The sequence below is a fragment of the Ambystoma mexicanum genome, chromosome 9 (assembly GCF_040938575.1).
Source record: "Ambystoma mexicanum isolate Mex_15411 chromosome 9, UKY_AmexF1_1, whole genome shotgun sequence".
NCBI lineage: Eukaryota > Metazoa > Chordata > Amphibia > Caudata > Ambystomatidae > Ambystoma > Ambystoma mexicanum.
Window position 1 is genome coordinate 1,070,918,330 of NC_090931.1, and position 23,266 is coordinate 1,070,941,595.

The 23,266-nt window shown below is 44.7% G+C and overlaps 1 protein-coding gene and 1 pseudogene across 4 annotated transcripts in view; one reads left to right on the forward strand and one right to left on the reverse strand.

The window, feature by feature from the left end:
- Nucleotides 1-23,266, reverse strand: part of TANC1 (tetratricopeptide repeat, ankyrin repeat and coiled-coil containing 1) — a 2,406,012-nt gene that overhangs the window by 1,977,428 nt on the left and 405,318 nt on the right. The gene's annotated exons all lie outside the window — the stretch shown is intronic.
- On the forward strand, nt 3,708-4,693 carry LOC138489776 (E3 ubiquitin-protein ligase TRIM8 pseudogene; annotated as a pseudogene).

The window sequence follows — 23,266 nt, forward strand, 5'->3', positions numbered from 1 at the left end:
TATTTGAATGTAGGTGGGGATTACATTGAGAGCCTTAATTGAGAATTTCCCAGATCTGAAAGCGGAATATGTTTTGCATTTTTCTGAGGTAAGGATCCAATCATACCTATATAAATTAAGCTTAGCCTTCTGGGGCTGTTCTATTAGAAGATTGATAGAAATGTCAGCAAGCCGAAGTATGTCATCACACGCTTTTTGCCATTTTGTGATGGGAGTTAACTGTTCGCTTTCAAGCATATATTTAAGAACTAGAAATACATTTCTTGAAAGATCTGATGATAATAGGCATTTCCTATACAGTGCTAGCATAGCCCATGACATGACTGCATTCAAAGATGTCAGCCCAAATTTGTAACAAATAAATGCTATTGGGATAGTAGTAGGAACTGGTAGGATGGTTTTCCAGAAGATACCTTCTAGAGTATCCCAATTGATTGGTTTAGACATGATTTTAGTTTGGCTGCCATAAGTGATTATAGGGACAGCTTTTTGTAAATAGAACATGCGCCCAGGTAATAGCGAAAACTATCCATGTTTTTACTGTAAAGCATTTGCCTGAGTGGCCAAAACTCGCATTTTGAGGATGAGGTCTTCTTCATACGGTTTGTCAGAGAGATCTGGGTTGATATTCATTCCGAGATATTTATATTGCGTTATTTTAATAAGAGTGTTTCGCTAATTTCCAATCAAATTTATAAGGGGCTTTCTTATGTGACTATTGGAATATTAAAATATTCGATTTTAGAATATTAATTTCTAAATTATTAGCCTAGGCGAATGAAGATAGTGCCGTGATCTTTCTCTGCAGGTCAATTGGGGTTTTGTCAAAAAGAACAAGGTCGTCAGCATATAACGGGTAAGGAATGTAATGTTTACCAAGTCGCAGAGAGAATAAGTGAACTTGATTTAAAACATTAAAAAATTTGCGAATATAAAAGTTAAAAAGTATTCACGCTAATGGACAACCTTGTTTTAGGCCTGCATTAGTTTTAAATCAAGTTGGATAAGAGGCCATCCAAAGTAAGTTTAATTTTAATACTGGTATTAGACTAAAACTGGGAAATTAAAAAGTGAATGTACTTGGGACAATTAAAATTAGATCATTTGTTCCGTAAAATGGATCGAGAATCAAATGCCTGTTTGAAATCGATTAGGGCTAAATAAACCGGTTGTTTTGATTGTATTAAGCAAGCTTTAATGGCAAACATTATGATCAAATTTAATCCAGTTCCAATTCCTGGAACAAATCAGGATTGATATACATCGATTAGGTTTTGTTCATTGAGCCATTTGCTAAAATCGCATATTAAAAGTTTCGCTAGGATCTTGCCAGGAGCGTTTAGGAGCTCAATGGGGTGGTAATTTACTAGATTCATGCAATCTCCTTTTTTAAGTATCGGAATAATAAATCGCTTCTTAGGCTATTATCATGATCCCCCGGGTTTTCAAACTGATTTGATTTGAACAGCAAACGATAAATATTGATAGTCACCACCCTGAGGGAAGGGGCGCTCTTTGACATCCTAACTGCATCATTCAGCATAACCATGGACTCCTAGTTGTCTTCAGAGCCCACTTTGGGGCTGGTCGTCTGGACTCCATTGCCAGTGGATGCTCCAGAACAACATTGTCGTCCCAGGTAGCCATTTCCAGATTAACCATGGTTATGGGTATATCCTCAATGTCTTGAAAGAAATCTCCAACAGACTGCCCCTTAACCATGACAATGAGCGGCAGCTCGTTGCTGACAGAAAACGTAGCCATGTTCTCGCAGAGCTCCCCGGGTTTCGCAGACCACCATCAAATCCTGAGGGGTGTGAAAAGGGGCGGGCCGTGTGTCAAATTTAACATTGAGATTAAAGGTAGCCCTGTGTACTACTAGTGACAAATAGGACAGTGGCTGTGGTGCATCTCAGGGAACTGACTTGGAAAATAGTATGTCAAAGTAAGAGCTAAAAAGAAAAGGAAGAGCAGATGTTGCAGTACTAAACCAATGACAGTTTAAATGCGTAATGTGGTTGCAAGTTGTTTGGCTGCGATACCCAGTGATTTCATTGCAGACTATTCACCATACACATTTTCAGTGCATAATATTAAAATCGCCAAGAAATTCACCTACGATATAGAATTTTTTTAAATACAGATAGTAAGAATGGGATAGGGATATTTTTTTTTTAATTTGTTTTTATTAACATTATAAATATAAGGTAGGGTGCAAAAGCAAACCCTGCCAACCATACACTAAGCAAACATAAATGTCAGTATTTTTATCTTTTAATCCCATCCCTCCACCCCTCCCTCCCCACGCCCCCCAACTTTTCAACATACCAAGTTTTGAGGGTTTGCAGGTTATAGGAGCTGCAGAGAGAACATTCAAACATCCTTGCATTATTTGTCGTACACTTTGACATAGTGGGGTCGGATTGGTTCAAAGCAAGCTGGGGGCCAAATGTAGTCCTGATATTGTTTTTTTTAACATTTAATTTACATTCGTGAAAAATGTAAGATTTGGGGATTTAAATAAAAATATTAAAAAAAAAAATCAGGAGGTAAAAACATGGGTCCGTTCACTATAACATTAGAGGAAGAGCAACCATCTTGCATGCTGAAAACCAAAGAAAGAACAAAAAGGTTGCTGGGAATGGCAGGAAGATCAATGTTTTTACAGTACTGGACACTGATAATTGAGCAAGAGAAACAATCTAGTAAACAGGAATACTCCTAACACTTCATCAAATCCTGACACTGTTGGGAGAGATGAATCCCAAGGAGGGAGTCCCTTTTATGTTGTAGGGAAAACCCTTGACCCCATAGGCATTTATCCCAAACTCATTTTATTGGTGGGCTGGAGCCCCAAAGCGTGCCACGCACTATAAATCAGAGATTGTGCAAAGGATTAAAGAACTGGAGTTAGGCCAGTATCTCCTATTACATTATGAATCCTGACACTATTAGTCTATGCCATTCCAACACTGCTCGCTTAGATTGTTCTCAACAGAAAATATTCTATTTGGATGCAGAAACTCCCCTTTACATTTCAACAGTATATCCCAACCCTATTGTGGCAAATTTAAATAAAGTGTTTGAAACATACGTCTGTACCATTCAAAGCCTATAGAGCAGGGAGGGGTCTGCCACCTTTGGCTCTCCACATGTTTTGTACTACGTCTCCAATGATCCTTCACCATTGACTACGGCTGGCTAGGGTTTATGGGTGTTGTAGTCCAAACCATCTGGAGAGCCAAAGGTTGCAGACTCCTGCTTTTGCGTGAAAATTTTATTATGTTGACTAGAACCTATTATACAGAAATAACTAACTAACCAGTTAGTTTAAAAGTCTGTATCCTGGCAGGGCCCAATCAGTTCATCATTCTGAGGTCAATACATTGGGTAAAAATAAAATATGTTATTACAGTACTGAGAAGCGGGATCATCTGGCATGAAACAGTATGTAAACATGTCACATTTGTATTAGGTCATTATTATAAAAAATACTAATATGTAATTATGGACAGACCTATATTAGTTAAGATTGTCCAGGAACACAACTGAGTGCATGTCATACCAAAATGCATTAAAAACATAATGATTGAATGAACTAAATTTCAAAGTTGGGACACTGTGGCATCCTTTTTACAGGAGTTTAGAGGATACATTTTAGAGTCTTCTTTGTCTAGATATCAACTGAGCTCCAAATTGCAATGGAGATGGCAGAAAACTGGAAGAACTGTTTTGAGGAGGAGCTAATTTGCCCCATCTGCCTTCATGTCTTTGTGGAGCCCGTGCAGTTACCATGCAAGCATAATCTTTGCAGAGGTTGCACTGGGGAAGCCTGGGCCAAAGAAGCGGCGATGGTCCGCTGTTCTGAGTGCAACCAGGCATACAATCAGAAGCCCACTCTGGAGAAGAACTCAAAGCTTGCCAACATAGTGGAGAAATTAAACTCGTTGAATGTGGAGAAGACTACATTGTGTCTTCTGCCGCCAGGGTCCACCTCTACCTTCATGAGCAGACCCACCTCCAGCAGCCCTCCACAGCCATAGGCCACCTGCTGGTCGAGGCGGACGATGTTCGTGCCTGGAGCTGCCCGCAGCACAACGGCTACCGGCTTTACCACTGTGAAGCTGAGCAGGTAGCCGTCTGCCAGTTCTGCTGTTACTACAGTGGAGCCCACCAAGGACACTCAGTTTGCGATGGGGAGATTCAACTAAATGAAATTAGTAAAATGCTGATTAAGCAGCAGGACCAACTGGAGGAGCATGAGCAGGACATTGAGGAGCAGCTGTACTAACTGGAATCTGACAAACGGATGGTTGAGAAGGTTAGCCAGCTGAAGGATGAGGTGTGCTAGCAGCATGAAATGATGCACATCAAATCCTAGATCAAGACCTCTGGAAGACCATAGACATCCTGGACAAAGCCCAGGCAAAGTTTTGCAATGAAAATTCTGCTCAAGTTCTTCACATTAAACGCATGCAGGAAGCCAAAAAGCTGCTCAGTTCTGTGCAGGTCATGTTTGACAAGACAGAGGACATAAACTTCATGAAGAATACAAAGTCTGAACATCTTAATGGACTGAACTCAGAATTGCACAGGCGGCGGTCTCCCTCCTGCCAGAATCAGACACCTCAATTCCAAACTCTTCCTCAACGAGATTGCCAAGGAGGAGAAGCAGCTGAGGAAGATTCTATGATGGCCGCCCCGCGCGCACCGGAGTGCCTGGGCCTTTGTTTTGCTGCTGTTTGTCCCCGAGTGGCTGGGGCTAGGGACTTATCTGCCTACGGGAGAGCCAGCCGTCCTCTCAAGGCCCGTTTCTGGCCCCTGCCTCCATCCATGAAGCTGCAGAGTGCGGGTGCCCCTGCCCCTCTCCTCTATCCATCGGAAGACTCAAAGCCGTTCCACACAACGCCTGAATGGTATGCCCTGGGGGCTTACACTATGCAATTGCGTGTTCGAGCACAAATTTTCAAAATATTGAACATTTACTTTCACATTGTGATCGAGCAGCAGAAAGCTGCTGCCCCTTTGCAAAGATAGCCTTAGCTCGCCACATGCCTGCTCTTTTGTTGTTACTTCAGCGTATGATGGTGTTGCCTGGCCATTCCATGATGGCCGCCCCGCGCGCACTGGAGTACATGGGCCTTTGTTTTGCTGCTGTTTGTCCCCGATTGGCTGGGGCTAGGGACTTATCGACCTATGGGAGAGCCGGCAGGCTTGGCTGGCCCTCCTCTCAAGGCCCGTTCCCAAGGCCCCTGTCTGCTACATGGACACTCTAAGGTGAGCCACTGGCCCCCTTTGCGGTCTACCTGAATGTGCCCACTTGATTGACTCTTGCATATCTGTGTCGCAGCCGCCCTGCAACACAGGGTTAGTCTCTATGAATGTGCTCACTTTGAACTCTTCCTTCGCACTTCGCTTGTGATGTAATTACCTCTGTACGCTTCTCTATGTAATCACTGCCTGTGCTTCCTTTCTGTAACCAGAAGCACTGTAACCAATCTCTTAAGCATAAGCGCCTAGATACCTTTGGGTTTTGAGAACTATATAAATATATAAAATAAAGAATAAATAAATAAATAGAGATCCATATTTTACATAGGCTGCACAGTGTGTAAAGCCAAGCAAAGGAAGAAAAAAAACAATGCAGATGCAATGAGACCGGAAGAAAGGGGTACACATGGTCAGAGTATGGTAAGAACATTGTTCTTTTGGAACCAAAAGGCAAGAGGTGTCAGTGTGCTGACTCAAAGATTGTAATTGGAATATTAGAGTGGGGCTAAAAAAACGATCTTGTCGTAGAGGGGGAATAAAAGAAAATCAAAGGTGACCTATTGTATGACTCGCCTTGCTGACGCAGGCACATTGGAATATGGGATGTACTTCATGAAAGAACTGAGAACACTAGGGTGGTGTCTAAAAGGTACAAAAGCATGAAACATGAAACGACTGCAAAACGCACATGCAATGAGGATCTCAATTTATAGCTATTGCTACTACAGAGGAGCATGCAGACACAACCTGCGAAAGTAGAATTGAACACAAATGTGCACATTTGAACTGTGGCAAAATGCACAATGCTGCAATACATTTTCCTGAAATAATGTCTTTGAATACAAAACCTAGGGTTCAAGATTTTATTTTTTCAAGATTGCAACTGGCTGACCGAAAATTCTGGGGCACTTCCAACATTCCAGTTCCTGCTTTTTAATCTCCATATGCCAGAATGTCTCCGTTCCTTTGATATTCCTGGAACGGGACTAGACATCCCAAAAAACCGCAGTTGTAACAATATTCCAGGATCTTGGCTTCAGATGAAAAAATAATAAGGTTCTTTCAATGTTATCCGCTCTATTTTTCATTGTTTGAACAATATGGGGGTTTCCTGCACAGTTCCCAAATAGTCAAATCGCTATTTCACACTACCCTCCTATCTATTATGGAGTGTTTGTAATAAAGTGGGGTAAGTGGGTATCCCTCCACCATCCCACTTGGTGAACACTAGATTTCACTACTTCGTACTCTTATTTGTAATGGCCTAACTTGTAATAATGAGCACTATTACGTTTTTCCTACAACTCCCCACTCAGCCAGCATACTAGTTCACAATTTTAGTCTTCATCCTTCAAATATTATGTTTTGTATTACACATTACAGGATGCAGCACTTCACCTCCAATGTGTGTATTTCTGTGTGTAGTTTACTGGCAACTGAGTGATGTGCTCTCTCCTTGGTCTTCAAATGTTTGCTTCAGCGTTGAACCTCCATCTGCTGCTACATGGTTTAAGGAAGGCAAGGTATCAAACAGTAAGAGATAACTGATCACAGTTCAAGGATGTTTATTAAACTTCAATTGGAATTGAAAAACGCCCATCCAATTCTAAATCTAAAGATGGGAGCAAGCTACGACCATCCAATAGTAATAATGCAATCTGAGTTGAGTCTGTCAAAATAAAAGGGCCTATACTAATAAACCTATTGCCAATCCTTACTTCTAGATACAAATAGTATGGGAAACAATGTTCTGCAAAAGAAAAGTGTTCAAGAAATGATATGTCAGGATATTCAAGTTGTCGGCTTCCCTTCCACAAGTTTTCAGCACGGGACAAGGCCGCACACTCGAGCTTAGCACACTCTCTGGCTTCTCCAGCACAAGGATGTAGTTCAAAACATTATCAGGGCCTTCTGTGCCAAAGTCTATTTGCCATTCAAAGTCTCTTATTCCAGAGGGCCTGATGCAACACGACAAACATCAAAGTCTTAGGATTTCACATGTACAACTTCTCAGGTGATTTACTGTCCCTCCGCACCCCCCCCCCCCCCGATACCCCTCTGCCGGGCTCAAACCCACTAACACAAAACCTTCAATTGGTCTCCCTCCGCCGTGCTCAGACCAAATGTATCTACTTTTCCAAACTTTCTCTACTTCATCAAAATCGAAGACTTTCAACTGCACGCAGGATTTTGCTTGACCCGTCGTAGGACCACTTTGATTCACAATTACTTGTTTTCTTTTTGATATAACCTTTTTCTGACTTTCGCTTTTGCCACTTCTAAGCTGGATAACACAGAGACCTTTGATTGAGCACCCATGCGGTGCCAGACTACTCTGTCAAAAGGTGTTTTATCTTGCTTTTAAAGTTCAATCACTCATCAGCAGTTCAACTTTAATTGCGTCTTCTATCACACGCGTTTCAACAATGTTCGTTCCAGCGCTCGCCAGACAATGTTGCTGCTTGCAACCTTGGCTTCAACACAGACCGGTCTTGTATCGGTCTCCCCAACTCACCGGCTGTGTTGATTTCACTGACGCTGCTTTGTTCATGGAGCCAAGGACTGTACCACAGTGGCTGACGCTTCTCCCCGCCTTGATTAATGACGCAGGAGGGCCCCGGGTATCTCAGACACGCAACGCAGGATTCTTCAGCCTGGTTTCGTGGTCTTATGCTTTCTATTCTCGAGGTTTCTGGAAAGTAACAGTTCCTTGTCGAAAAGGAAAAAGGGAACTTCCCTCCTTGTGAGCTCCTTCTGTTTTGCCATCTTTCTTCTCTCATTCAGCTGCTGTCTCGAAACTGCTGTTTCCTCGTGTGCTTTCCTCACTCTGGGTGTGCTCTAGTGCTCCGCCTTTTATCCATGTGCGGAAGCTTAATGAAAGTCAGGTGTGTGTGATGGTCAGTAATTGCCTGGCCTCACCTGACAGTTGTATTGTGTAAGGAAGTCATGGTGGCAACAGTAAAGACAGACACAAGTGATCACAGTTCAACAGTGTTTATTAAACTGTATAGGTAGGTTGGAAAAACGCCTTATCTAAACCTAAATCTAAGATGGGAGCAAGCTACGACCATCAAATAATAATAAGGCAGTCCTAATGGCGTCTTGTCAAATAAAAGGGCCTATACTAAAATAAAATATTGCCAATCCTTGCACCTAAATACAAAAGAGTGTGGGATAGGGTTCACAAGAAAGAAAGAAGTGTTCACAAATGATAAGTCAGGATGTGTTAGCCAGGGGGTCTCTGTGTTTTGAGCATGGGACAAGGCGGGACTCCGGAGCACAGCACACGCTCAAGCTTTCTCAGCACGAAACAGTTCCATTCTCAGGTATCTGGACCTTCGGTGGTTAAGTCTCTTTTCTACAAAAAGTCTCTTGCCTCCCAGGACCTGATGTGTTTAAAATAATAAACAAAGGTTCCTTTCCGTATGCACGTTGGGTGATGACTTTTCACCCCTGGATTCCCCTCTTCCGGGCTCAGACCCCTCTCGAACATCAGCCTCCCTCTGGGTTCACTATGGCTTGTATTCAAACACTTATCCGTTACATTCATGTGTCGGTGGGTGATGGCTTTTCACCCCTGGATCCCATTCTTCCGGGCGCAGACCCTTCTCGAATGTTTGCTTCCCTCCGTCGGGTAAACTACAGCTTTTTCCCCAGATCAATTTCACCTGTGGCATTCACAAGTCTTAATGTCTTTTTAAACAGTACACGGTGGACATCCCTCTGTCGGGTTCACTCTCGTCAACACAATGTTCAATTGAGACATCAGGCTTCAACCCTTTCTATCGACATCCCTCCATAGGGTTCACTCTTGCCAACCACACAATTCCTTCTCCTTTCTCACTATGCAGAATTCATCTCCCTTAGCTTTCCAATTACGTGCAGGTCAAAGACTTTTGACTGTACAGGGTGTTTTGCCACACCCCTGAATGACCAATTTGGCCTTTCCCTTGCAGCTCTCCTAGGGCCTTCTGGTATCGGTAGTTTCAACAGTAGGGGAATTAACCAGAGTCTCTCGAGTGAGCACCCAAGTGGTGCTGGGCCCTTCTGCAGCTGGTTTTCCCCTCAGAAGTTAACAGTTATTTGATTTCCCTTTAATCTGCCATTTACAATTTTCGTTCAACATAGCTCGGATTCTTATTGGTTCTCCCCTCGACTCACTGGCTGTGAAGACCCGCTTGACTTTTCTTGTCTATGGAGTCAAGGATGGTACCATGGTAGCAAGCATCTCTCCCTGTCCTGATTATCACTGTAGGAGGGCTCTGTGTACCGTTGACATGTGCTGCAACACACGCTGCCTATTGTTCACAGTCTTATGATTCCTTCCACGGAGGCTTTGCGAGTCTGGTCGGAAAGGGCAAGGTCGCTTCTCTCCTTGCCACCACGTCGGTTCTCTCCGCCTTTCTCCTCCTCTTGAACTGCCATACTTTGATAGCTGTCTCATTGTGCGGTCTGCCTTTCTCGTAGTGTGCTCTCATGCTCCACCTTTTATCACTGCGGGGAAGAGAAAGGGCCGTCAGGTGTGTGTGATTCTGGTCAATTGCCTGACTTTGCCTGACCCTTATGTTGGGACATGTCAGGTGAACGGCTCTGGTGTGTGTTAGTTGTCTTTCGTGGTGTGCGAAAGTGTTCATGTCGGAAAAGGGGGATAGTATCATATGTGGCAGGATGAGGAAAAGATGTTATAAGAAGGGGGATCCCACGTCTCACCTGTCTGTGTCCCCACCTCCACACCCAGAGGCTTCCCATCCAGGTGATCGACCCGCAGTGGTCCACCCCGAGGAACTGGATCCAATAGCAATGGCCGTGTCCTGGCCACCTGGATGACAGATCCCCGGGGACTAGTAAGTGAGAAACCTTCACGTGTCTCACAATTGGGACACGTCAGGTATACCGCTCGGTGGTCCGTTTTCTCTCATAACGGGCTGTCTGTGTGAAAGTGTTTGTGTTGTAAAAAGGGGGTGGGGGTGGAGTTCCTAAAAATCCTACCTGGTAGGATGGGGTAAAGGTGTTACAGGGAAGGGGCTACCGCGTCTCAAAATCCGGTGTCCCACTCCCACAAGACCCCTCACCCAGGTGATAATCCCGCACTGGTCATCCCCCAGGATCTTGATCCAAAAGCAATGGCCGTGTCCTGGCCAGCTGGAGGACAGATCCCCGGGGACTAGTGGGTGAGACACCTTCTGGTTTCTCACAATGGCTGCAGTTTCCTTTGGGTGCCCAGTGATTCCCAGTAGTCTCCTCTGTGTTCGGTTTCCTACTACCCCGCAGGCTCGTCCACTCATCCCACTCATGTCCAACAGATGGTGGAGTTCCTAAAAATCCTACCTGGTAGGATGGGGTAAAGGTGTTACAGGGAAGGGGCTACCGCGTCTCAAAATCCGGTGTCCCACTCCCACAAGACCCCTCACCCAGGTGATAATCCCGCACTGGTCATCCCCCAGGATCTTGATCCAAAAGCAATGGCCGTGTCCTGGCCAGCTGGAGGACAGATCCCCGGGGACTAGTGGGTGAGACACCTTCTGGTTTCTCACAATGGCTGCAGTTTCCTTTGGGTGCCCAGTGATTCCCAGTAGTCTCCTCTGTGTTCGGTTTCCTACTACCCCGCAGGCTCGTCCACTCATCCCACTCATGTCCAACAGATGGTCTTGGTACTTCTGCTTTGTGCGGAGTTAGGGTTATGGTCTCATCCATTCTTTGCCTGGTGTGATGTGGGATAAACAGTAATGCTGCTTCTATCTCTCAAGTCTCCCATTTAGAGAGCCCAGGACTTAAGGTAATCCTACGGGTGTTATTTTTGCCAGTAGCATCTCCTTGTACTCCTCTCCCTTCAGAGAATTGTCCAACAGGTGCTCCCTTGACTTGTCTATTTACCTGGGATGGTAGGATGCAACTTCCCCAACTCAGTGGAGATTTCCACTCCAACAGGATCTCCTCCATTGTGTTCATTTTCCCTGCAATGCTGCTGGTTTGATCCCGTTAGCATAGACACTGTCAAACTGCAAAAGTTCTTTTGTAGCCTCAAATGAGGTTAATTCACCAGACAAATTCATTCTTAATCTCAAGGAGCACCTGGACTAAAGACCCACTAAATCACATTCACCTTGCACTAAATTTTAGTCACTGTGCCGAGCTACTTTGCACAGACAACATGTTGATCCACTCCATCTTCGTAATGCTCTGTGTAAAACCATTGAATCAGTCTGGAAGATGCAGAACACTAAATTTAAAGATATTGGCATACCATTGAACTTTTGTTTAAAACCCGTTGTTTGTGATTATGTAATGTTTGCTAGCACAAAAGTAACAAAATGGGGCAAACCAAGCATAATTATTATGCCCCAGTATTGGAGTTCATATAATGGGGAGCCGCCACTTTCCGAATGTAAAAGATGGCACGATTAGTTCCACTTTTTAAATAAAAAGAATTGTGCAAAATCTTTTATGCAACACGGATTTTAGCAGATCCTGTGTGCTTGATTCCCGATTATATGACCAGGTTTTCTCCTTCTTTCGTACCAATGGAAACATGAAATATTGTACCCCGTGTCCGTCTCAAATTATAATTCTGGATTAGACAGAAGGACATTGTAAAAATATAGGAAATTATTAATAGTGCCAACGTTTTAGAATGTTCATAAAAAATAAATCCCAGTGATAAAGCCTTACAGTGCACTCCAAAAGACATCTAATACTAGCAAAAACTATGAGGCAGACAAAGAATTAAGAGACAAAATAGGCAAAACATCATACAATCATCAAAGACAGGGACATACTATTGATGCAAAACAAAGCAATGTCTGTTACACAAAAGCTTGAAAGGCTTGCAGTACAAGTGCTACATTCAATCTTCTAAATCTGAATTTGAAATGGCTGAACTCTCTTTTCTATTTAAAATTCAAAGCCAGAGATCCAGGGGTTGAGGGTAAAATGCCAACTGCATCTGTTAACTTGTATTGTAAACAGAAGCCTATTTTTTCATGCTTGTCAAAAAAGCTGCCCAAAGTCTTACTCAACAATGGGCACAATTAAAGTAGCAAGCAAAATCAACGTTACAGGTTCTGTGAAATAAAAGGTCAGAAACGCTATACATTTGTAAGAATAGCTAGGATTTAACACATATGTACGGGCGTTTTTCAATTAATGAAGTAAAGTGCAGATTCCTGCCAAAACCTGCGAGGAGGAAAAGCAAAAAAACTTTAATGTCCAACTCCAGAAATGGATATCCCTAACTAAGAAGTCCAGCCCTATGAAGATACGGGTCTTGTGCTCAATGTTATGTTTGTGCGTAAAAGCGATCGTCGATGCGTAAAGCTCACAAAGGACAAACTTCAATGGGAAGAAAAAATTTGACGAGGACACTGGAGTGTGAGGAATTCGGTTCCAAGAGACAGAGCCAGGTCTGCTACGAAGAACAAAGCTGTCCAACTTTCGGACGACTATAGGAAGCATGAGTCACCCAAGTCAAGGCAAGGACCACAAGGATCATTTGTGCATAAAAACTGTATGGATGAACTAGGGGGCACAGTTAAGTGGTATGATTACTCATCGCCCTTAGCTTACTCAAGTTCAAACCTGGCAGGCTTGAAGAAGGTTGCCTGGACTACGAAATCCCCTCCCTGGTTACGCTTCAAAGTGCACAGGCAGATGCGGGTCTGGTTTGGAGCTGGATCACTCGTCACAAATGCAGGACAAAGAAAGCACCAATGCAGCTGTCTCAGCAAGGCAGGAAAGTTGCCAGCCGCGACAGCACCAAGTCTCGCGGACTGATGACCCAGCTGGCCAATGAGATCTGCCTCACTCATGCATGCCAGCAGTGGTACAATCGAGGACCACTGCGACTCTCATGCTCACCAGACATACTGGCACCAGTATTAAGGATTGGGACCAGACAGTTCCAGCTGCGAGGGAGGCATGGTATCACAAGTAGACACTGGCAAGAGCTGCAAGTTTCAAAACCTTTTTTGATGGAATGGGATGGAACACTCCTATCTTGCCCTATAACTAAGATGTGAGTGCTCTCGATGATCAAACAAAAAGAAAATACAGTCCTTGTCAATTCTTAGTCAAGTCAAAATAAAATGGCCTATACTAATAAACCTAATGCCTGCCCTCTTTCTAAAACAATAAATGAGTAAAGGGAAAGTGTAATGCAAAAAGGAAAATCAGTTTTCAAAAGAAATGTCCGTATGGCTGAGTAAACTCACGTCCCCATGTTTTGTAGCATGGGGTAAGGTGGCACACTTGGACCATGCAACGCACTCTGGCTTCGGACACAAGGATAAAGTTAATTTCGTGGACCAGGGCCCACTTGGCCTTCCATGAAAAAAAAATCACTAGTTTATCCGCTGGACCTCTCAGCTTTCTCTCACTCCAGCCCAGGTCACGTTTTAACTTATAAACACAGTTCAACAAAAGTTTGTTTCCTTCTGGTTACCAAAATTCAGGACAGGTTTCCCTCCGCCAGGTTCAAACTTTTCAATCACAATTTGTGGGGGTTCCCTTCCCCAAGCTTCAATCACATCTTCATAGGCTTCCCTCTGTCGGGTTCAAGCCTCCTTTCACTTTCCTTCAGCTGTTGAAGACTTTCGAAACTGCGAGGCATTTGCTCTAACCTCTGCATGACCACTTCGACCTTCTTACCTCAAATGTCACTTTTCCTCTCCTACACCAAGGCCTCTTTGTAAATTTAGTTTCAAGCACAGTACTTATTTCAAAGTTCAAAGATATCTCTCACTTCCAGGTTTCCCTCTGCCGGGATCAAACCTAACAAGAGTTCAAATCTTGCATCTCAGTTTCTTTCTCTTCCTGCTGCTTCTACAGCATCAACATTTCACTGAGACTTTCTATTGAGCAATCTTCTTTTGCCGGACCACTCTGTTAATTAGTATCATCTTTAATCAACAGTTCTTTACAAAGCTTTGCTTTCTTGCATCTTATCGGCACAGGCGCAACCATCATTCGTCGGATACTGTTGACGTCAAATTTCATTTAACACACACCGGACTTTCATTGCTTTCATCAACTCACCGGCTGTGTTAACTCATTTGCGTTTTTAACGGCTTCGATCCTGATGTCAAGGCTGATACCACAACTGCTGTTACACCTCCCCAACTCTGCTGTCACCCGGGAGAGTGGCTGGTATCCTTGAAACACAAAAGAGGGTTGCCTCTCCTCTCCGGCTGGGCTTCCTTGCGCAACCTTCAAGGCCCTTCGGAGGGAACGATCTCTCGCCAGGGTGTCCAAGGATTCTCCGTACCTCGGTTCCGTCACTCGGCCTGTCGCTCTGCTCCGCCTGGCTCGCCGTCGCCCTGGAAGAACTGCTCCTTCTCGTGCATCCCCTTGCCCCAAATGTGTCTCAGTGTTCCACCTTTTAACCATATGGGGAGAGCCACCTTTTAACCATGTGGGGAGAGCCAATAGGTACCAATAGGTACCAGGTGTATGTAATTAAGATCCTAACCCTGCGTGGATGGTACTCCTTTTAGCCTCAGATCTTCGCTTTCTCGGCTCAGTGTTTGTGTAGGAAAGGGGGGAGGGAGATCTTGGAAGTTGGAATATCCTATAAAATAGGATGGGACAGGGGTATCTGGAAAGGGTGGATACCATGTCTAGCCATGGGGCGTTCCTCCCCCACTCCCAGAGAACACCTCATCCAGGTGATCCTCTGGCACTTGTCAACCCACAGGGTCTGGATCCAAAGGCGATGGCTGTGCCCTGGCCACCTGATTAAGGGATCCTCGGAGATTAGGCAGTGAAACACCCTCTGGTTTCTCACATACCCTATGCAGTGTGGACAATCTGTTTCACATGGGAACCTTGACATTCCCCTGGTCGTTACCCTTTCCATGTTCCACGCGAAACAGTATGGTTGCAAGTCCAGGAACAAACGCACAACTCGTTAGATTCTTTCACCGGACTTATCCAAACTAAGGATGAATGATCAGTAATAAGAGTACATTTCCTTCCCAGTAGGTAGTACCTGAGATGGGGCATCGCCCATTTGATGGCAAGGGCTTCTAGTTCTAACAGAGTAGTTTTTCTTTCTGGGAAATAGTTTGCAACTGGTAATTAATATAAGATGTTTTTTTTGTTTTTTTATTAAGCATATTAGTTTGCATTTCAATCCTTTTTATGCTTTAATTTTCTTTTCAAAATAATTAAATCTTCAAAACTCAATTTAAATCAAAAAAGAGAAAAAGGAAAAAAGAAAGAAAAAAAAGAAAAAAAAGAAAGGGGAAAAAAAGGAAAAATGTTCTTTAAAATTTCTGATAAAAGCCATGTAGTGGCAATTTTGTTCAATCTAAGCTTTGCCTTTCTATATACTCCAACAGAGTTCGTATAAGTCTCTTCTTCCTCCATGCTTTTGCCAAACATTTCCTACTACTAGGATTTCAGTTGTTCTCCTCCTTTGACTGAGGCGATCCCAAAGTTCATTAGTTGTCAATTTTGGATGTACAAACAATGTTCCCAGGCGTTTTGTTCTCAAGTCTTTCAGAGCCAGGCATTTGGTCGTTAAGTGGGCTAAAGTTTTGGACAGAATCTACATGTGTAGTTATACTAGCTGGTTTACGTCTCTCCATTACTTCCCTTGTCGGGTACAGATTAAAGCGGAATCTCATAAATTTGTGTCTCAAGATTGGCGAGGGGAATTTATTCAGATATCTAGGTGTTTCTCCTCGCTTCCTGCTGTCTTTGCTTCTTTTTCTGCCACTTTTTATAGTGCGGGTGCGTTCCTCTGTAGATATCCAATCCAGATCGAATTATTTCTTCTTTACATGATCAGGATTTGCTAATAGAGTTTCTTCACTAAGTGCTAAGCTTTGTAAGATTTCCACGCATGTGTTTCTCCATTCATTTAGGGACCTCTCGCTATTTAACCCCTTAAGTGCCAAGGGCGAGGTATCTCGTCCTTTGGATTACCTCCCTGTTGCCAAGGACAAGATGCCTCGTCCTTGGCACTTAAGGGGTTAATGAAATAGAAAACGTTAGAAGGCATTGAATGGCGAAATACCAAAATCGCCAAAAAAGGTCTTGGCACTTGGGGGTGGGGGGGGAACCAATGGAAGTTAAAAGGTTAATTTCAGGGCCTTTTGCAGCACCTCAAATCCACCTTCTCCTGGGGGATTCAAACATTTCCTCAAAAATGATAGTGTTTTCCACACCATAGTAGCGTAGAACGAAACTGTGCCAATCTCTCTTCTGATCACATCCACCGGAAGAGAATTAGGCATGTTGAGGACACGCCACCAAAAAATGCCCTCCACCCGTTGCCATACTGACCCCGGGAGCTGTAGTTGAGTTTCGGCACCATAGGTCAGTATGGGCATCACCTTAAGTTTGTAAAAGTTGATGGCTGGAAATTAAGGAGAACTTCACATATTTTTGGTTGATTATTCTGGCTTGAGATGTTCCGAGCCATCATGTATTTGAGACAGCACGGCTACTAATTCAGCCAGGGAGGTATCAGTCTGTAAAACAAACTCTTTCAGGAAGTCTACCACCTTCAATATGGGGTTCTGACACAATGTTTGTTAGAGGTTGTTATAACAAACATCATCCTCATTGGTCAAATGAATTTTCTGGAGTTCTGCGTTACGTTATTTATCTGTCAACCATGAGGTTTTGTCTGAACATTTTGGGATAAACCTGCAATAATACCCAATGAAGCCCAAGAAAGCTCCAAGATCTCTTTTGGTCTTGCGGGCATCTAAAACGGCTTTCACATTTTCTTGCTGAGGCTGTACACCACCATTCCCCATGAAGAAGCCCAGATATTTCACGGCCGATTGAGCCAGCTTAAACTTCGTAGGATTGGCAGTTGCGAGAAGAAACCTGCGGGTGTCTCGCCGTCTGAAACCTAGGAATCTTTTGCTCATGTGGCCAGAGCACAGTCATCGCTCTTGGATCCAGACCATGGGGGTGGACAAGTGCGGGAAGATCACCTCGGTGATGAGTCCTCAGGGAGTGGGGGTGAGAAATCCAGTGGCGAGGCACGGTATTCCCACCTATCCGACACTTTCTCCACCTTTATAGGTTGTTATGAATCCTGTCCCGTTGCCCATTCCCCAATTCCAACAGGTACCAACATTAAAGGGTGGCATAGGAGAAGAAATAGATCCCTATCCAACATCCCCTCAGTCACTATGGGACATTATCTAAAACCCATTCACCTACAACCATACAACTGCCCCCTTGAACCTGACAAACACTTACATATGTTTCCCTCCATCATGAGGGAAACCTACAACTCCCATACTTCCTCCCCATTGCTTTTTTTCAAAACCACTGGGACGAAAAAGAAGAACAGAACTATGAAGATTGCCCATAGGAACCAATGTACTATGGATTCCTATGGGCAGTCTCCATCCTGTCCCATTATGAAGACAGGCAGAGCCAAGCCTCCCTTTTCAGCTACCCACACCTGAAACTGTTTAAACCTCCCTACCAGTACAAAAAGCAGAGCACAGGAACACACTGAGTGAGCTGGGGATGCTGGATGATGTAGAGAAGCGAGAGAGAGACCATTTGAGCTGGAAGGCCTGGAGGACTATCCAAACATTGAACCTGAGTGCACAAGGGAGACTGCAGTCTGGAGAGGAAGCCATAACCCAAGGAAGCCAGACCAGGAACAGCTAGGGTTGCCTGGTGATACTCACAACATAGTCCTCCGCTGGGTGTAAAGATAAGACCCAGGCCCTTGAGGGGCAGGTGGTAAGACCCTGACCTCACAACATCTCCCTGGGCTCCTGCTGCTCCCAAAATGAGGTAAAATAAGTTTTCGGGGAGCTAGCAAAGGAGGTGCGGAAAAGACCCAGGTGCATTCTGGGACAAGAAGTCCAAAACCTTTAAACTTTTGAACTAAGAAGTGAAGCCTGTGAATCCTACATTTGGGTTCGAGATATACGCCATCCTCCCGCACTAGAGCAAGAGTCGGGAGGTTAAGCAGAAGCCCCAGCATCGGCCTTGGCTCCCAGATGAAAGCCTTGAACGCAGCCGGTGAGTTGAAGAAAACTTATGCAAGGCTGGGCTGTGTGCAGGTGGCGGGGGTGAAGCCAGAAATATGAAAGAGTGACATTTTGAGAATACAGCAGGAGTGTGAAGGGACAGAGTGGTCAGGCACATTGCAGGTTCCCAGTAGAAGGTCTCGGTCTGAAGCGTGCCATATCTTTAGAATGAAAGTGATAAAAGGAAAGTTAAATGAATTCGAAGTGGTCCTGCGAGGGTCAAGGAAGATGTCGGCCTAAATTGAGAGCTCTGGCACCACAAGATCCCATTACATGGACAATCCTGCTTTACACCACCAAATTGCAGTTTGAAGATCCCGTTATGTGGCAGGCGTACCTGGGCATCAGCAGTTTGAGAATTGTGTAAAACCGCGCAGTGAGAGCGGAGCTCTGCACGGTTATAGAGTGAGGAAGAGAAAGGAGGAGTATGCTTTTGTCGGCTCCAGGCACATTAGTGTGACTGGCCGCATGCCCGGTCCGGGACTACTGGCCGGGAGCTTCTCAGCTGCGACAAAGTAACCCGAGCCAGTGACTTTGCTTGCAGTGCCTCATTGCCACCAGGTGCCGGCATTCACATTTGACAGTGCGGGCTTGCCTGACACCCACGCCTGCCTGTGTGCCGCGGATACGTGTTAAGACACGCGGGGCCGGCGCTGCAGGGCATAGAGCACCCAGAGGGATAAACGGACCATATCCCATAACATCAACACCGGCCCAACTACTTGTAGTGACCCGAAGCCCGCTTTGACTGCAGCTTAGGAACATTCGATCGATATGACGGTAAAACGGGCGGAGGGCTGGGAACATCAACATTCTGTTTACATCACACTATATGCACCATGATAAATATCCATAGGCAGAGCCCTGAAGTGTCTCCTGAAAGAACAAACACAAATTATATCAGCCACGTAAGGTACTCGTCGAATACTGGACTAGTACCAACAGGAAAGTGACCCAGTGTCTACATCTACCCAGAGCCTTGAAATATCAAGCGGTAGGTCTGGAAACCTGTGTAGTTGCTATACTTGGCACACCACCTGTAACTAGCTGGATTCACGGAGGGGGAGCCTGCACCGCTACGTATCACGAACAGCAACACTGACCGCTGGAACTCTTGGGAGCATAGATTTGCCCTGCGCTGCTGCTGCTAACATCCGAGACAACCATCCTCAGATTTATTATATCAGGTGTGATACCGATGACCCAGATTGGCCTTCTGTGAGTAGACTGCACGTTTGATGTGCTCATTGGACACCACAGAAACACATGAATACTGGCTGAGGGGCCTACACACAAACTTAAACTGGGCTGACCACTGATCCATGGCACATATAACATTCTGTTTAAGCCTGCCTTTTGAGAACTAGATTACGACTCAGATACTCTCCAAGAATAGCCGGCTAGTTATATAAAAGTCAACAGTCGCAGCCCAACACTTCAGCCCAGAGCACAGATGCTACTATTACATCTACTCTGCTCAGAATCACGTTGAAGGTTGCTCATATTCCCAGACTTCTGTACCTACTGCAGTCGCCTTAAGGACAGAGTGCTAACAGCGCACTGGGCAATCAACCCAATCAGACCCCTGGTGCCGCCCTTCATATAACCCAGTCATTCTCGAGATTAGATATCCGGCCTACTTGTCAAACGAACGGCCACAACACCTTCTAAAGTGGAGAACATGACGAAAGGCACTGGAGGGGAAAAAGCAAGGGCCCATGGACTCATTCACCAATACCACCGCCAAAACCCCGGGAATTGCAAACTCAGCAATTAACGACGAGCAAGCCTCGACCTCCAATGACACTCGTGCTTATCATCCACTGGCGGCAATGCAGAGCGGCTTCCTGACTATTATTGTGAAACTGGACGATATTGTAACTACTATTGGCTCACTAAAATCCAAGCTGGAGAAAGAAAGCAGCTGCATACACGAAGCAGAAACCAGGATTGGTGAAACCGAGGACATGGTCGACAGACACGATCACGACATAACTCAACTGAAATTGGAGATCAATAAAATCCGTAACAAATGCAATGACTTAGAATCACGCTCAAGGTGGAATAATATTGGTATAATTGGAATACCCGAAACGGTATGCAAGGGCTCCATGGAAACATTCATAGAGGATTTACTGAAAGCACTGTTTGATCCCACAAAGTTCTCCCCACAATTCTTGGTAGAGTGAGCCCATCGGGTACTAGGCTCCTGTCCCTAAACCAGGAGCTCCCCCTCGCACCATTATAGCAAGACTACTCAATTACCGAGACAGGGATCTCGTACTGCGTATATCCAGGGAACAAAGCAAGCTCCACTATGAATCTCATGAAATTCACATTTACCCTGACTTTGCAGTCAATGTGCAAGCTCAACGTAAATCCTACGACTGTCAAGAAGCTATTACGGATCAGACAAGTGTCACATGCCCTGATGTTCCCAGCCAAGCTCACAATTCAACATTGGGGCAGGGCACATTTCTTTGAGAACCCAGCTGAGGCCATGGCATACGTTGAAGTAACAATCTCTCCCGGGGCACAACCAAGATCGGAACTTCAGCCCTCACAGGGCAACTGGCTGTTTTGCTACATCACTGCTCGTAGCGCACCCTAGGAAGTTTCCAGAGTTTGCTCTGGGATGTATCGTCAAGTTGGGGAAGATGAGGGAAGGGGAGATGATGTCCGTCAACTTAGGGTCAATGATGGATGTTATCACCATATTTTGGGAGTGTTGATCAAGTACAAAGTTATGTTTACATGTTTAAAAAAAGTGCAGATGAATCACTGAATAAACACAGGAATGAACTCCTGTTAAATACACAAACAAGACATGTTCATCATATGAAGCAAATTAGACTCTATAGGTGAGGAGATCCCATTTTTATCATGGAATGTCTGGGGCCTGAACAACCCTATTATGGCAAGAAAAGTACTAGCATATATAAACCGCCACTCCCCAAAGGTAGTGATGCTACCCATGCCCAAGGAGCATTTAACAAGAAATTTGCACCAAAGTGGGGGAACCAGAGGAGTTATACTGACTATTCAACCCAGGCTAGAGGGATGATGCCGCTTATACAACGTTCATTGTACTTTCAAGAGGATAGGTGGAACATAGACCCACTAGGGAGGTATGTGACTTTATGGGGAAAGATTTCAGGCATAGTCATACTATTAGTTTACACATATGGCCCCAATCTCGATGACCCTGAATTCTACAGACAGATAATGGAGATCCTACTTGGGGGAAGCCACTGCCCGATTATTTGGGGAGGTGACTTAACACGATCCTGGACTGTGTTCTGGACCAATGAAAGAGATAAACAACGCAACCTAACACACACAGGTCGCATGACAGGACAAATTATGCTGCAAATGGAATTGGTGGATGTATGGAGAGATCATAGCCCTGACATGCGTGAATACACTTATCATTCTTCGGCCCATGATGCACACTCCAGGATAGACTATTGGCTGGTCTTCACTGGGCTGATGTCACAAGTCCAAAAGTGCATGATATACCCTAGAACTATTGCTGATCACTCACCAGTGACACTACTGATAAAATGGAACGGCCCTGGGACCCCACGCATAGCATGGAGAATGCCTCCCTCATGATTACTGGATGCAGATTTCCTAGAGGTACTACGAGGTAAGGTCGAGGATTTCTTCCAAAGAAATGAGGGATCTGTACCCCTTTACTTCACTATTTGGGAAACATTTAAAGTATGGCTGCGGGGCAAAATTATTTAAATGACCTCGGGTGGTTTGAAAGAAATGAGAAAAGCTGGGAATGTTGGAAATAGATTTGAGGAAACTTGAAAACTAATATGGCACCACACATAACAAAGCACTCCTAGGACTTATTAATGCGAACTTGCTGAAATTCAGAGATTAAACTGATAAGGAGGTCCAACTAATGAATTAACCCATCCAGACACGGCGATACAGGGAAGCAGATAGACCGGGGCGCTTCTTAGCAGGGTGATAAGGGAGAGAAAGGGAACCAACACATTATTGGAATCAGAGGACATTCAGGCAATATGCGAACCACACACAAAGTAATAAATGGTGAATTCCACCAATATTATGAGCCGTTATACGCCAATGCCGATGAATGCCCCGACAAAGATTTATCGCATTATTTGGAAGAGATTCCATTACCGTGCCTCTCCCCTGAAACACAATCGATATTTAATCAGCCATTCACACCCGAAGAAATCACGAAAGCAATAATGGCCCTTTCATCTGGAAAGCACCGGGTCCGGACGGGATAGGAATTGAAATATATAAGGAACTACGACCAATACTCGTACCTAGGTTGCTGCTAGTCTGGGAGGAGTCCCTGCGGGTTGGTCAACTACCATCCACACTCTCAGAGGCCGTCGTTACAGTGCTATTAAAACCCAACAGACCGGCGTCTGACATGGCTTCGAACAGATCACTGTCATTAATCAACACGGGCATAAAAATCTTTCCTAAAGTCTTATCCACCCGCCTCTCACCATACATGTCATTGCTGGTACATCCAGACCAGTCCGGATTTATTCCTGGGCGCTCAATTGCGCTTAACTTGCGTAGACTGTTTGGTATCAGATCCCAAATAAACCCTAAAGCTAAGGCAGTAGCAGTCTCGTTTGACGCAGAAAAGGCGTTCGACTCAGTCTCGTGGCAGTTCCTTTCCGCTGTTCTACACCTCATGCAACTCGGGGACCATTTTATAGAATTTATACGGTTACTATATATCAAACCATCCGCCAGAGTCCACACCAATGGCACACTGTCACCCGCCTTCTTTCTCAGGCGTGGCACAAGGCAGGCCTGCCCATTATCCCCACTGCTGTTTGCATTGACGATCAAACCCCTTGCCCGAATAATGCGAGACAGACACAGAGGCCTCCACCACAGATAATATCCCTATATGCGCATGACACGCATAAAATATATATATATATATATATATGCAATCCGGAACAAAATATTGCTCCGGT